Raw genomic sequence first — 10,022 nt, 5'->3', positions numbered from 1 at the left:
CAGAGCGACCCTATGTGTAACAAAACCTTGCCTAGTCCTACGCCATCCTCACAATCATTACTATGTTTGAGTTCATTGTTGCAGCCATCTCCTCTTTTTCGCTGACCCTCTCTCCACTTTCCCAAGCATGGTCCCTCCTGATGACATGTCTGAAGTATGTGAGACAGAGTCTCACCATCCTCGCTTCTAAGGAGCATCCTGGCTGTACTTCTTTCAGGGCAGATTTGTTTGTTATTCTGGCAGTCCATGGTATATTCAATATTCTGTGCCAATACCATAATTCAAATGCATCAATTTCCTTATTAATTGTCCAGCTTTCTCGTGCTGGATGCTGCTCAGCTGCTAACCAGAAGGTTGGTAGTTCGAACTCACCAGTTGCTCTGTGGGAAAAAGATGTAGTGGTCTGCTTCTGCAAATATTCCAGCTCCCCTCTCCCCCCCAAAACCCAAACAAAACAACCCATTGCCCTCGAGTTGACTCCAACTCATAGTGACCCTATAGGATGCTATAGAACTGCCCCATGGGGTTTCCAAGGAGCACCTGGTGGATTCAAACTGCTGACCTTTTGGTTAGCAGCTGTAGCTCTTAACCACTGCGCTACCAGGCTTCCTCCCTTGGAAACCCTATGGGGCAGTTCTACACTGTCCTATAATGTTGCTATGAGTTGGAATGGACTCGATGGCACAGATTTTCACCTATATTGTATATGTATATGTACATCAGGCACACTGCGAGGTGCTATATGCGAAACAAATTTTTTTTATTGAAATGTGCTGTTCTCAAGAAGTTTTCACCAGTTTTGTGGACGTAAGTAAACAATATAACAAAAACTATATACTATGAGAAATTCATAGTATGAATATTGTAAAACAGCATAATAAACAGTACCAAAATTATAATGTATGTAACATGGACATGATTGATGTCCAGATAAGGGGTAAAGTTAGTGAGAACCCAAGAAGTACCATAATTTAACACTCATCCCTCTGAAAACTTCTTTGCTCGTAAAGGAATTTCTTTGAGGAAGAAGAATAAGGTATTTGAAGGTAAACACAGTATTGATTTATCCTTCCTTGCTCCTACTAAAAAGTAATTTATATTTGCTCTATCTCCTGTTACTCAAAGCAGGGAGTACTCGTTGGGGCTTCTCATCAATAAAGACACAGTGAGGTGAAGAGGGAGGAAGAGAGTTTATTGCAAACATGCAGGCAAGGAGCAAGGATGTGTACACCTCAAATCAAGCTCCTGGAACAAAGAGGGAGGCAGAACTTTTTATACTGTCTCTCACAATGAAGTACATACAAATACGGACTACACAGGTTATCATGGCATGCAGTAAGACAAATTGCATTTTTTTCTTTGGCATGTAGGCTAGTAAACTGGGTTTGACTGGCTTGAGCCACAGCCAGTGCTTTGAGGACAATGGACAGGAGGGGCGGGTTCCCCTTGGTCTGAGCAGCTCCCAATTATGCCACACCCAGTAGCTATCACTTAAAGTTTTTGTTTGATAATGGCCAAGCAGCTCCTGCTATGTTGGCTATCACTTCCTCCCCTCTCATTCTCATCAAGGTCACCAGTGTTCTGCATTTGCCAAATCCAATGAAGAATGTCTGGATGAGATCTGGGTCCACCTCTCAGGACTAGTTGATCTGATAACTCCCTTTCTTGAAAAACCTTCTTCCTTTAGTTTTCCTTCTAATCTCACTGGGCAATCCTTCTCTGTCTCCATTACTGGGTCCTCCTCCTTTCCCTGACCTCTAAAAGCTGGGCAGCTTGATCCTTGGACCTTTTCAATGTCAAGCTCACTCTTTAAGTGATCTTATGCAGTCCCATGGCTTTAAATACCACTTTTTTTTTTATTTGCTGATAATTACCAAATTTTATCTCTAACCCCTACCTTTCCCTTGAATCCCAGACTCCATATTTAATCAATCTATATGACATCTCTAGTTGTTTAGTGTGTATTTTTAAAATAAACTTCTAATTTTAGAATAATTTTAGATTTACAGAAAAATTGCAAAGATAGCCCAGAGAGTTCCCATATAGCCCACACCCAGCTCCTCCTATTATCAAATCTTACATTAGTATGCTACAGTTGTCACAATTAATAATAATGTATCAATAGTGATTCATTAACTAATGTTTTATCCTATACTTTATTCAGATTTCTTAGTTTTTACATTTGTAGGTGTTTTTAGATTCCTGTGTATTCCATCTGGTGAGGTCCATGTATACAGTCGCCATTTATGTTGGTGAAAAAAGTATTTGCAATGAAGAAGTCGGTCTTGCAAAATTCTATCATTCAATCTCTGGCATTGTTTCTATCACTGCTGTAGGGGAAAAACATCACAAAGTTTAGTAAAGCACAAAGAAATATTGTTTGGCATATATTCAAAAAGACAAAAGTTGAGAGGCAAAACAAGCATGTCACCAGAGCTATGTCTGCCTGAGTCCAAGGAAATATTACAGAGTAAGCAAGAATGGGAAAATGGACATGCATGTTACCACAGCCATGTCTGCCTGAGTCCAAAGAATATTACAGAATAGACAAAAGTGGGAAAACGGACAAGCATGCTGCCACAGTCATGTCTGCCCGAGTCCAAGGAAGGTTACAGAGTCATCAGTATATATTAACATTACAAGTGGGCAAAACCATTGAAAGCTTTACCTTTTCACAGATTGGCTAGAAACTGTCATCCTACATTTTGAATTGTCTTTCTTAAAAATCATCGGTACAGGTTTCAGTAACAACAGTCAGGAGGGTCTTCACTGGGCCAACAAATTTCTATTCACTACATGTTAATAGAAAAAGATAAGAGTGGAAAGTTTTTGTGTTCTGGCTTATGTGAAAGTTTCCCTAAAAGACATTTTCTAAGATTATTCTATCTATTGTCTTTATACCTCAGGGCCCAGTCGATGTGTCCTTGTGAGTCCTTGTGAGCCCAGCGCTATCTGGGTCACATTCTCTGTGCTCAAGGACAGGGAATAATGACTCCAATATTATTTCTAAAGCATCACCAAGGCCATATTTTCCAACTACCAATCCTTCTTTGTTTCCAACTTTTGCATTCCAATCACCAGTAATTATCAATGCATCCGGATTGCATGTTCTGTTACTGGCTCTTGGGATTCCCAAGTGAAGGTTCTTGCCCTCCGCTGACAAAGAATTGATTAGGAGAGACAAAGTGTCCACACCAACCAAAGTTTATTAGAGAGAAAGACAAAGGACTCACGACGGAGAGATGGAGAGGGGCTTCCGCCTATGCTCGCCTCCAGTCTTTCTCTGAACAAAGGGTTTCCTAGGGCTTATAAAGATTTTTAGGTGGGAAAAAGGCATTATCTTTCTTCATGAAATGGGTGGGGATTTCCAGGAAAGAGGAGGGGTTATGAAAATCAAATGCACATGCAGCTGGAATTCAAGATGGATTCCCCTGCAAAGGATGTTGGAACAAAGATGGAGTCTGTTGTGAAGGCTGCTGGGGTGTTGAACATAACTTATTCTGGGATGTTGTGCATGTGTGATGTCTCTGGACCCTGGATCCAGTACCAGTGAGGGATTCCTGCTCTTGATTGAATCTTGTGGAGGTCATGGATAGGTCATGTCGATCTTTACTGCACATGCTCTGCACCTGGTGGGGGACTTGAAAAACAACTCAGGAGGGTTATCAGCAATTTATAGCTGGCCAAGCATGTAGGGTTTTGAAATGTGGCCCCTTATCTTGCTTAACTACCTGGCTTGTTAATCACAAGCAGTTCTCTGGTGCCAGCAGCAAGAGTTATATGGTGGTCTGAACGTAGGCTTAGATTCCAAGGATACTGAGTCAGAGGCTGCTTGATTCAGCCAGCCCGATTCCCTGCACCTCTCACTTCCCCCTGAGAGATTTCATACTCATAAACCTTTTATGAGGAGCATGGGTGGTGGTCTCCTGTAACTTCTTCAAGCTGGCATAGGGTCAGTGACCTGCTTATTGGAGTTGAAATCTCTCACTAACTGTTCTAATGATCTCTATGGGCTGGCAGGCTCCTCCTCTCCGGGTATGGGTTGGAATCCCTACATCATCATTAGCTTGACCTGGAACTGCTGAAATCATGAGGAGACAAACTTTACAAGGAGGTTAAAAAGGCATGGTCCAAAAATTAATAATAAAAATACAGCTACTATAGGTCCCAGTAAAGGTAAAAACCAAGTGAGCGAGGGCAGGTTTCCCTGGATCTGGGCCCAGATGTCCCCTGCCAAATTCTTCCGAGCATTACAAAGCCATGCTCATGTTCTAACAGCCTTTTTGCCCTTAATTCAACTTCCCCAGAGGAACTGATGTACACGCAGCAGGAGACATTAGCTAGAGCACAAACTCCACCCTGTTCTGCTAATAGGTAGTCCAGGGCTATTCTATGGTCCATTACTATGTTGACCAAAGAGTCTAATGAGGTAGTGAGGGTTTTAAGTCCCTGCCCGGAATGTTCAGCCACCTCTTCCACTATGGCGGACACATTTTGGATCATGGAGGCATTATAAATAACACCCGCTGTTAGTCTTCCCAGGGCTACTATCAGGGCCATCACTCCTGGAGCAATGAGGGTGAGGGGCTCTCACTTCTTTCTGGAAAGTTCATTCTTAATACCAGGGGCATAAGGTTTAGCAGCCAAATCTGCTCTGTTATTCCCCAGGACTGTGTAACCATCCCCCTTTTGGTGTCCCTTGGAATGAATAACTGCTGGCCGTTTAGGGAGGTTAACAGCTTCTAAGAGTTCAAGCACAAATTCCTTGTGTTTTATTGGGGAGTTTTTAGCTGTCAGCCTTCCCTGCTCTTTCCAGACAGAGGCACTGAGCGTGTAAAATAAGATAAGTGAATTTCGAGTCAATGTAAATATTAATAGACATTTGTTTCCCTAATTGCAAGGCCCAAACGAGGGTGGTTAGCTCTGGCTTCTGGGCTGAAGTCCCTGGGGACAAAGCCTTTGCCTCTACCACCTGTGTCAGGCTATCAATTGCATACCCTGCTTTGCTGACTCCCTGCTCCACAAAGCTGCTCCGTCAGTAAACTATTCCTCATCCGGATTTTCTAAGGAGGTGTCCTGAAGGTCCAGTCAACTTGAGTGGACCTCATTAATTACTTCTACACAGTCATGCTCTAAATGTGAAGTTTCTATGGTAGGTAAAAGTGTAGCTGGATTCAAGGTGTGACATACCTTCAAAATGATTTCTGAGGTGTTGTCTTAGTCATTTAGTACTGCTATACCAGAAATAGCATAAGTGGATGGCTTTAACAAAGAGAAATTTATTCTCTCACAGTCTAGTAGGTTACAAGTCCAAATTCAGGGTGTTGGCTCCAGGGGAAGTCCTTCTCTCTCTGTTGGCTCTGGAGGAAGGTCCTTGTCCTCAATCTTCCCCTGGTTGATTCTCAGGCACAGGGACCCCAAGTCCAAAGGATGCACTCTCCTCCCGATGTTGCTTTCTTGGTGGTATGAGGTCCCCAACTCTCTGCTTGCTTCCCTTTCCTTTTATCTCTTGAAAGATAAAAGGTGGTGCAGGCCACACCCCAGGGAATCGCCGTTTACCTTGGATCAGGGAGGTGACCTAAGTAAGGGTAGTGTTACAATCCCACCCTAATCCTCTCAACATAAAATTGCAATCACAAAGTGGAGGAAAACCACACAATACTGGGAATCATGGCCCAGCCAAATTGATACACACATTTTTTGAGGGACATAATTCAATCCATGACAGGTGTCTAGGAGTATTGCTTGATATTGAGTGGTCCTGCCTCCAGACAACTAATGATTCCCTTTAACTTCCAGTACTATCTGTACCTGATGGGGAGTTAATACCTCAGTGAGTTGTCCCAAGGAAAACCTGGATGCCTCTTTTACTAATAGGGCCATAGGTGCAACTGCTCAGAGGCACCCTGGCTAGCCCTGGGCCATGGGGTCAAGCTGCTTTGAGAAGTAGGCTACTGGCTTGGTTATGGGGCCAGTTTCCTAAGTGAGGACCCCTAAAGCTACCCCTTGTTTCTCACGTACAAGTAGTTTAAAGGGTTTTCTTAAATCTGGGAGCCCTAGGGCTGGTGCTTTCCCTAAGTGCGTTCTTAGTTTGTCTAAAGTGCTGACATTCCAGGGTCCAACCCAAGGGGGCTCTCTCCTCCCCTTTGAGGGCCTCATACAGAGGTCTTGCTATAAGACCAAAGTTAGGGATCCAAATTCAGCAAAATCCAGCCATCCCTAGGAAGCCCCTAAGATGCTTCCTGGTAGTGGGTGCCGGTAGTGCAGCGATAGCCTTCTTTCACTCCAGAGCCAGCATCCATTTCCCTGGGGTTAATATAAAACCAGGTACTGTACCTGCTGTTTAGAGATTTGGGCCTTTTTCGGAAACACACAGTATCCCTGTTCTCCCAAGAAGTTTAGTACTATTATAGTACTCTTGTCTGAACTCTCTCTAGTTGGACTAGCTGTTAATGAATCATCCACATACTGCAACAATATACTATCTGACAACTGTAATTCCCTCAATTCTCTAGCCAGAGCATTTCCAAATAAATAGGCAGAGTCTCTAAAACCCTGAGGTACGTGAGTCCAGGTATATTGGGTGATCTCCTGAGTGTTGGGGTCCCATCACTCAAAGGCAAAAAGATACTGACACGTACTATGCAGGGGTATGCAAAAGAATGCATCCTTTAAGTCCAGCACTGAAAAGTACTGGGCTTCCCCTGGCACCTGGGTGAGGAGGGTATAGGAATTTGGGACTATAGGGTGTATAGTCTCATTTACTGCCCTTAGGTCCTGAACAATCCAGTAGCTCCAATCCGGCTTTTGCACTGGGAGAATAGGAGTGTTGCATGGGGACTGACAAGGTTTAATTATTCCTTGCTTTATATAGTGCTCCAGAGCTGGTCTTATTCCTTTCTGTGCTTCAGGCTTCAAAGGGTATTGTCTTCTCCAGGGGTATGGTACTCCTGGATTCAATTTAATGAGGATAGGGTCAATGTTTTTGGCCCTTCCTGGGATAGAGATATCCTATACTCTAGGGACTACTCAGCTAAGTATGTGGTCAGGAACATTTTCTCTGTTCACCTCAAGAGATTTTATGTCCACAATTTGTCCTACATTTAGGAGTAGCAGAAGGTTTTCTCTGGGAGGGTTTTCTCCTAACAGAACAGTGGCTTTCAGCTGGGAGAGCAGCTCCCGTCCAAACAAGGGGATCGGACATTCAGGTATATAAAGAAAGGAGTGGATAAGAGTTCTTCCCTCAGCCCCACAAATGAGGGGAAGGGTAAAATTTCTTATCTTAGGCTTCCTGTCGACCTCTATTACCGTGCTGTCACAGTTGGAGAGTTGGCCAAGAGGCTGAGTCAGGACACAGTAGGCAGCCCCCATATCTAAAAGGAATTCAAGGTCCTTATCTTCCACTTCGATGGTAACCTAAGGCTCTGCAGATGTTATGGTGATGGTCTTTTTGACGGGGGCTAAGTGGTCCTCTGGGTATCTTCAATAGCGGGGCTCTACATCCTCAGAGAGGGGATCCAGAAAGGGAGGTGACCTATGGGAAGGGTCCACTGGGTGCCCTGTTTTAGGGCATTGGGGACATTTCTTCTGCCAGTGGCCCGTTTTCTTACAGTGGCTGCACTGGTCTGGGCCCAAGCCATCTGGCCAGGCTCGGAGTTCTCTCGGTGGTCCAAAATGGTTCTGGTTCTGGCCCATAGGGTTACTACAAGGTGGAGGTCCTTGTAGGGCTATGGCCAACAACTCGGCCTTCTTTTCTATCTTTCTGTCTTTCCTTATCTCCTCTGCCTGGTCTCCATTGTTAAATACCTTAAAGGCCTCCTGTACCAGTTGTGAGAGTGGGGTTTGGGGACCTGCCTCCAACTTCTGTAGCTTCCTCCTCACATCTTCAGCTGATTGTGTTATAAAATGCATGACCACTAGGGCCCTGCCCTCAGGGCTGTCTGGATCCGTGTTAGTGTATTTCCTGAATATCTTGGAAAGCAGCCCCAGGAACACTGCTGGGTTTTCTTCCACTCCTTGTGTGACCTCCTTAACCTTATTGTAATTCCCTGGTTTTGTGACACATTTTTGCATTCTCTCTACCATACAAGTAACTAAATGTTTAGCCCTTTGCCTGCCATTTCCATTATGGTCCCAACTGGGATCAGCCTCTGGAACCACTTCTCCTCCTGGTCTGAGTATGGGGTCAGCAGGATGAGGGCCATTGGCATTGTCTGGGTGTTCTCTTGCCTTAACTAAGATTCTGTTTTTCTCATCCATTGTGCAGCAGTGGGTTAAAAGGACCATGACACCTCCCCATGTAAGGCTAAAATTCAGGCTGAGTTTTACAAACTCATCCTTGAACTTTCGCAGGTCCTCAGAAAAACTACCCAATCTTTCCTTGCACTGGCTCAAATCTGAAAAAGGGACATGCATCCTGGCAGTCCCACCATTTCCATCTGCTACTTCCCTTAATGGGAAGATCCCCAAAGGTCCCAAGGAGGAATGCAGGAGAGGGGGTACAGTTTGTTCCCTGTGTGGAACCCCATCAGGGAGGGAGGTGGGTGTACCAGGGGGTTTGGTCTGGTAGGGATTTGAGTTAAGGAAAGTGGCACAGAAGGGCCTCTGTCCTTGCAACTTGTTCTGCCAACTGAGATAGTTGGTGCCACAGAGCGACAACAACTACATACCCCCTTACAGGAAGCGCGTGGAGGGGGTCAGATGGAGGGGGTTCTGAATGCCCCTCACTTGGGAGTTTCTGTAAGCAAGGCGATCCAGGCCCCTCCTCAGGTTGGGCAACCAGGGAAATGGGTCTAGGGGTGTTTGGAAAATGGGATCAGTGAGCAAATCGGTCTCTTTGGTTTTGGCCACAAAAATCTTAAAAACCTTTTCCTTAGGGTCTTTAAACTTACATTTGGCTTTTAAATTAGAGTTTTGATACAAGACCACGAAGGCTTGCACATAGGGGATTTCTCTCCATTTTCACTGTCTTTTATAAAATAAATCAAGTTGTAAAATGGTATTGAAATACAAACTACCATTTTCTGGCCATTTCTCCTGGTCCCCTAAGGTATACTGCTGCCAGATTGTCTGAAAAAAGAAGCTAAGTTTCTTTTTCTTCAGGCCATCTAAATCAAAGGGGGACCAATTGTCCAGCAAGCACCCCAGAGGGGAGTCCTTAGGAATGCTTGTTATGGCGCCTATGCCAATAAATTTTATGACCAATAATTAGGGGACCAGAGAAGGAGTTCTGTTCTTGTGAACGGGCATCCCTAAGGAGCCCTGAATGGTATCGATCTACAGTGCCCCACCAATAAATGGAAGATAGAAGGTAAAGACAGAGTGGGAGGGGACGACAGAAACCGAAGAGTGTCCTCTAGACCATGAGTGTCTTCTACAATCCTAATTTACACCAAGTCCAGGTCCGACTTACAGGAGACCCTTCAAAATATGAAACTGAGTGGCAAAAACACAAATGTTTAACGAGACAGCAAAAGGAGAAGAAAAGCTTCCTGGAGGGGTTAGAGAGATTCTGGGTACAGGTATTCTGGATCCATGGCTTACAGATACATCAAGGAAAAATTATAAGTTGACAATTACTAGATGAGATTTGGAAGAAGCACTGGCACAGAGATTACCCCCAAAGATGAAGACAGAGAAGGTAGAAATAATGAAGGGTAAGGAAGGCACTCACCCAACAGGTATCCAGTTTTCAAGGGAGGGAAAGGGGGAGTTTAAATTCAGGAAGAGAGGTGAAGAAACTCCGAGGAGAAATTAAAAAGAGGGTCACTAGATGGCATCAAAATCAAAGGGAAAAAAAAAAAAAGTGAAAGCAATGATTATACCATAGCAGTCCAGAGCTCCCTGGGATCTTCTCTGGCCCCTGAGCTAAATGGTCCTGTGTAGGGGGAATCACTCTGAGTAACGGGAACCCCGGGTTGATCAGACCTCGGCCAAAGATAGTTTCAAACTGCTCAAGACCACGGTTGTCTATCTCTTTGGAACCCGACACCTGGTGGCCTCCCTCTGTGAGGCCGAAAAAA

General features: G+C 44.5%; 1 long non-coding RNA gene across 1 annotated transcript in view; it reads right to left on the bottom strand.

The window, feature by feature from the left end:
- Positions 1-904: 904 nt before the first annotated feature.
- LOC126064350 (uncharacterized) overlaps positions 905-10,022 on the bottom strand; it is a 94,493-nt gene continuing 85,375 nt past the window's right edge. The window contains exon 3 of the long non-coding RNA XR_007514487.1: positions 905-2,330. This is a non-coding gene — a long non-coding RNA (uncharacterized LOC126064350). The remainder of the gene's footprint in view (positions 2,331-10,022) is intronic.

This window comes from Elephas maximus, chromosome 20 (genome assembly GCF_024166365.1).
Source record: "Elephas maximus indicus isolate mEleMax1 chromosome 20, mEleMax1 primary haplotype, whole genome shotgun sequence".
In the NCBI taxonomy this organism is placed as follows: Eukaryota; Metazoa; Chordata; class Mammalia; order Proboscidea; family Elephantidae; genus Elephas; species Elephas maximus.
The sequence above is the reverse complement of the archived record's forward strand: the minus strand, read 5'-3'. Positions and strand labels throughout refer to the sequence as shown.